Source organism: Myxocyprinus asiaticus, chromosome 6 (genome assembly GCF_019703515.2).
Source record: "Myxocyprinus asiaticus isolate MX2 ecotype Aquarium Trade chromosome 6, UBuf_Myxa_2, whole genome shotgun sequence".
In the NCBI taxonomy this organism is placed as follows: Eukaryota; Metazoa; Chordata; class Actinopteri; order Cypriniformes; family Catostomidae; genus Myxocyprinus; species Myxocyprinus asiaticus.
The window spans coordinates 15,090,708-15,096,757 of NC_059349.1; positions in this window are offsets into that span (position 1 = coordinate 15,090,708).

Consider the following 6,050-nt stretch of genomic DNA (forward strand, 5'->3'; position numbering starts at 1 on the left):
AAGAATAATATGTATATATTTTTCTAAGTGTATAGTCAAGTACTCATTTGAAAAGATGTGTATTTAACTGTTTTTTGAAGACCGAGAGGGAGTCTGCTTCACAGATGGAATTGGGAAGGTCGTTCCACCAACGAGGTACAGTGAAGCTGAAAGTCTGGGAAAATGATTTGGTGCCTCTGTGTTGGTACGACAAGGCTGTGCTCATTTGCAGACCGCAGGCTTCTGGCAGGAACGTAGCTCTCCAGTAATGATTTTAGGTAAGCTGGAGCAGACCCAGTGACTGTTCTGTATGTCAGCATCAGAGCCTTGAACTTGATGCGTGCAGCAACTGGCAGCCAGTGTAGAGAGACAAAGTGTGGTGTAAATGCGCTCTCTTTAGTATGCTGCATTCTTGATCATTTGCAGAGGTCTAATTGCACATGCAGGAAGGCCAGCTAAAAGAACATTACAATAATCCAGTCTAGATATGACAAGTGACTGAACAAGCAGTCATGTGGCATGTCCAGAGAGGAAGGGTCTTATTTTCTTTACGTTGTAGAGTGTAAATCTACATGATCATAGTGTTTTTGAGATGTGGTCAGTGAAACTGAGTTGGTTGTTGATGTTTAGCCCTAGATTTTTGACCATTTTGGAAGGTGTTATTAGATGAACCCAGACAAGTAGACACAGACAAGTAGAGCTGTGTCATCTGCGTAGCACTGGTAAGAGAACTCATGTCCTTGAATGAAAGCTGCCAGTGATGTTGTGTATATAGAGAAGTGGCCCAAGCACTGAGCCCTGAGGTACCCCAGTAAATAGCTGATGTGACTTGGACACCTCACCTCTTCAGGCTACCATGAAAGAGCTACCATAGAGATAGGACTTGAACCAGCCAAGCACAGTTCCTGTGATGCCCAGAGTAGAGAGGGTGGAAGGGGGATCTGATGGTGGACTGTGCCAAAGGCTGCATATATGTCCAGTAGAATATGGGTGGGTGATCTGGATCCAGCTCTCACCTATCTCAGCGACACGGTGACAGACAACATGGCAGTCTCGATGGAAGTTTTTGCAGATGCAACATTATCAGAAAAGAAAGCAAGCAGAGACCGATATTTCCTCTGACCTGCAGGATCTTTAGATTTCCACCATCTCCTCTCAGCCACCCTTAGGTCGGTCCGATGTTCATGAAGAATGTCAGAGAGCCACGGTTTGGGTGGTGTCATACATGCTGGCCTAGAGGAGTGAAGATAGATGCTATCTATAAAGGTTGTTAAAGTGGAGTATAGAGTGTCTGTAGCAGTGTTTACGTCCAGGGTGGAAAAATTATTTTTTTGAGGTAATGTGAGGTGGTTTTTGGGTCTTCAAAGTTTTGGTCACCATTCACTTACACTGAAAGGACCTACAGAGCTGAGATACTCTTCTAAAAATCTTTGTTTTTGTTCAGCAGAAGAAAGAAAATCATACACATCTGGGATGGCATGAGGGTGAGTAAATGATGAGAGAATATTCATTTTTTGGTGAACTATCCCTTTAACAGGAATGAGGCAGTATGCTGGCCACTAGTGTTATGGAATGAAACTACATGACCTTAAAACTGTAAACACTTTCCCTACTCCAACTCTTCTATTTTATAAGTTTTAAGTTTGTAATTATTTTCTCCAAAGACTCGATTCATTAGTGAAGGCTGAAGCACCATCCACAGTCCCGATTTTACGAGCCACTTCCTGACTTGCAGTTGAGACCAGTGTCAGAAATTATTTTCCATTAAGGCGTAAAATTTGTTTACCTTTGTAATGGCATTTTTTTCTAACCTCATAAAATTACACTGTATAATCCTTTTATGTCAAATATCTCAATTTAGTCAATTAATGTAATCTAAATAATATGCTGTTACCAATAAAATTAAATAAACTAAACTACTATTTGTAGGCTAATATTGGTATTATGCAACGGCACAGAGGAGAATATGATAGCATTTCTCCAAATTTGGAATGAGGAGCTTTTAAAAAAACATTGTTATCAACACCTTCATGCCAACTAATAATATATATATATATATATATTAATACAAAAAAATGGCAAAATTACTATGGTGTGATGTGTTTAGTCAGAGATATGATTCACACACTTAGAGTGGTTACTGTTCTATATACGCATTATTTTATCATTGATTGTATTATTGTAATTATATATTGTATTATTATTATTGTACAGCTGACCCAAAAACTTAAAACATTTTGTAATGCTAGGCAGAATGTTAGTGACTGACAGCCTTCGTCCCCATTCACTTTCACTGTACAGCATATGGGAAAAAGAGCAGTGTCAACATTCTTCAAAATGTATCTTTGTGTGTTTCACATATAAAAGTAGTCATATGGATTGGGAACAACATGAGTGTTAGTGAATGATGATATAATTTTCCTTTTTGGGTGAACTAACCCTTTAAACTTTTGACACTTTTCATGGAAGAAAATTGCTATAAACATTTTTTTTTTATAATGGGAGCAAACATATTTGATATAAACTTAAAACCACTGTCCCACTTTTGCTGATGATCTGTCACACAGTCACACTTTGCCTGTAAAAACAGTTAAAGTGAAAAGCAGTGCCTAGGTTAACTGTCTTCAAAAGTTTAGCATTTTTGTACAAACAATATATTGAATATTGTTTTAATATATTTACATTTAGGGAGGTTGTGGCGTTACACAAAAAACGGTGGGGCTGAGAGTATGTAAGGCTTTTATCAGTGGTCTGTTGCAAATCTAGCCTACCAAACCTGTACCACTTTTGCACAAGTTATCCTGTCTTTTTTCTGTGTTGTTGACATGAAAGAATTGAATGTTCAATGTGTAATTATGAATGTTAGTGAGTCTATACACACTCTATTTCCCTTTTTGCATAATGATCTACCCTGTACAGCCTATGTTGACATTTTTGTATTTCTGAATGAGTATGCAGGTTCAGGTAGTAGTGTGATAAACCTTTATCACAGCAAAAAAAAAAAATACAAATTGCTGATACTATTAATTAAATTCTGCACCTCATGATGTGATAATCTGAAGCTGAGAAGATCCAAGTAGTTGTTGCAGGCCAGAGATCTCCAGAGGGCGGGGAAACTCAATAAGTGGGCGGGGTTACTCCCAGGTTCACCCAGGGTTAGGGTAAGGATTGAGTTAGGGGCTCTGTATGTCTCTTTGCTGGCGGTTTGGAGCGCTTGCCCTTTTTTGGAGCTCAGCCTGCAGCTAAATCCTTGTCTCAGAAGATCTGGGTATCATCCTGTTTCCTCTGGTAGCCACTAGATGACGCCATTGAGACATGTTTATTAGGTGATTGCGTCTTTAAATCCACCTGCTAAATGATACATCTAGCACTACGGTTTGATGTAACGAAGGATATCCATTCATTTTGTCTAAACTGTCAATGTCTGGTGTAAGTATGGCAACAGCTGATGTAGTAACCAGAATGCTAATTTGGATATCATATAACAGCAGATTAGATATTAGATATTTTATAGACTCTTCTGTCACCCTGCATGTTACAAATTTGCTGATAAGTGTTATCTAAATTAAAGAGTTTGTAACACCTCACATATATACCATATGTAGAATGCATTAAATTTGTACTTCATGCCCAGTGACCATTTTTGTACAAATTACTTAGTCATTTTGTCTCTCTCTCTCTCTCTCTCTCTCTCTCTCTCTCTCGTGTGTGTGTGTGTGTGTGTGTGTACGTGTGTACACAGATCAGCCACAACATTAAAACCACCTGCCTAATATCATGTAAATCCCCCTCGTGCCACCAAAACAGCTCTGACTCGTCGAGGCATGGACTCCACAAGACCTCTGAACGTGTCCTGTGGTATCTGGCACCAAGACATTAGCAGCATATCCTTTAAGTCCTGCAAGATGTGAGGTAGGGCTTCCATGGGTCCGACTTGTTGGTCCAGCACATCCCATAGATGCTCAATCGGATTGAGATCTGGGGAATTTGGAGGCCAAGTCAACACCTTGAACAGGGTGCATTATTCTGCTGAAAGAGGTCACTGCCATCAGGGAATACCATTGCCATGAAGGGGTGTACATGGTCTGTAACAATCTTTAGTTAGGCGGTACGTGTAAATGTAACATCCACATTTCCCAGCAGAACATTGCCCAGAGCATCTCACAGCCTCCGCCGGCCTGCCTTCTTCCCATAGTGCATCCTGCTGCCATCTCTTCCCCAGGTTCCCCACCCGGCCGTCCACATGATCTAAAAGAAAATGTGATTCATCAGACCAGGCCACCTTCTTCCATTGCTCCATGGTCCAGTTCTGACGCTCACGTGCCCATTATAGGCACTTTCGGCAGTGGACAGGGGTCAGCATGGGCACTCTGAACGGTCTGCGGCTACTCAGCCCCATACGCAGCAAACTGTGTGTTCTGACACCTTTCTATCATGGCCAGCATTAAGTTTTTCAGCAATCTGTTCTACAGTAGCTCTTCTGTGGGATCGGACCAGACGGGCTAGCCTTCGCTCCCCACTTGCATCAGTGAGTCTTGGGCACCCATGACCCTGTCGCTGGTTCACCGGTTGTCCTTCCTTGGACCACTTTTGGTAGGTACTAACCACTGCATACCGGGAACACCCCACAAGACCTTAAACTCTTTGTCATGTTCTTCAAATCATTCCTGAAATTTTTTTTACAGTGTGGCAGGGCGCATTATCCTGTTGAAAGAGGCCACTGTCATCAGGGAATACCGTTGCCATGAAAGGGTGTACGTGGTCTGCAACACTCTTTAGGTAGGTGGTACGTGTCAAAGTAACATCCACATGAATGCCAGGATCCAAAGTTTCCCAGCAGAACATTGCCCAGAGCAACACACTGCCTCAGCCCGCCTGCCTTCTTCCCATGGTGATGCTCTGACCCAGTTGTCTAGCCATCACAATTTGGTCCTTGTCAAATAAGGGCCAAATTGTTCATTAACGAATAAGTTTGTGCAAGTGTTAAAATGAGAAATATTTTTAAAAAATCTAGTTTAAAACATTTGTGTCATGTTCTCAGAAATGTAATCTTTGTGTCCAATTTTGTTTCATACATTTTTGAAAAACCTTTATAGTATTTTCTACAATAAAATTTAAAACTTTTAAATTGTCATGTGGTGTAACCAAGTAAATAGTATTACAATACTTTCTTTTCACCTTAAATACATGAGAGTATAAACAACTTCATCATTAATTTCCAAAAAGTTTTCAAATACATTTTTCAAGGACATTTTTTTTATATACAGTACTGTGCAAAAGTTTTAGGTGCTTGTGTTAAGTGACTGATGAGTTGATACATGTCAGTATAAAAATGAAATTCAGAAGTTGGTGCATTTCTTTGAAGTCTCTTTATTCTTAGAAACATACAAAATGCAGATAGAAAATATCTTCTGTTGGGGATTTCCCTGTGTTACATCATAATGGAATCACCCAGGAACAACTGCACTGTTTTTAAAATGTTTTTAAATCTACACATGCGTCATACGGACGCCTTTGCCGTTGCGTCGCGTCTCGCGCCATGAACGTCGCGTTTTTAAGACGAGTGTCAAGTTCAAATTAGTTCAACTTTTATAAACCTTTATTTTAAAGACTGTCGAACTCAACACATTGAATAAGATTTGATAGTGCAAAGTCTTAAATTTTCTAACGGTAAAATAAATAAATAAATAAATAAAAATTTAAAATTAAAAAAAAATAAAAATAAAACAATCGTTCAGATAACGTTTTTTTCTGCATTTATAAAGCTAAATTCTATCTATCATATAAATTGAATACGTCTAACAGCTACAAAAGCTACTAAAATATGGAGTACTTGAATGTGCGCACTGTTCTTTTCACGTCTGGTGGATGTTGCAAGTTCAACCAGAGAGTATTCAGCAGAGACGGGCCACTTCTATTTAAATGAATGAAAGATGGCCGACATTGGACTGATTTGCTGGAAAGATTTTAGTTCAACCCGGAACACCCGGAAGCTGAAGTCACAGTCGAGAGTTCGGCGTTTGATTTTTCCTCACCTTTATTCCCAGAAACCCCGCCTCCTATAACAGGAT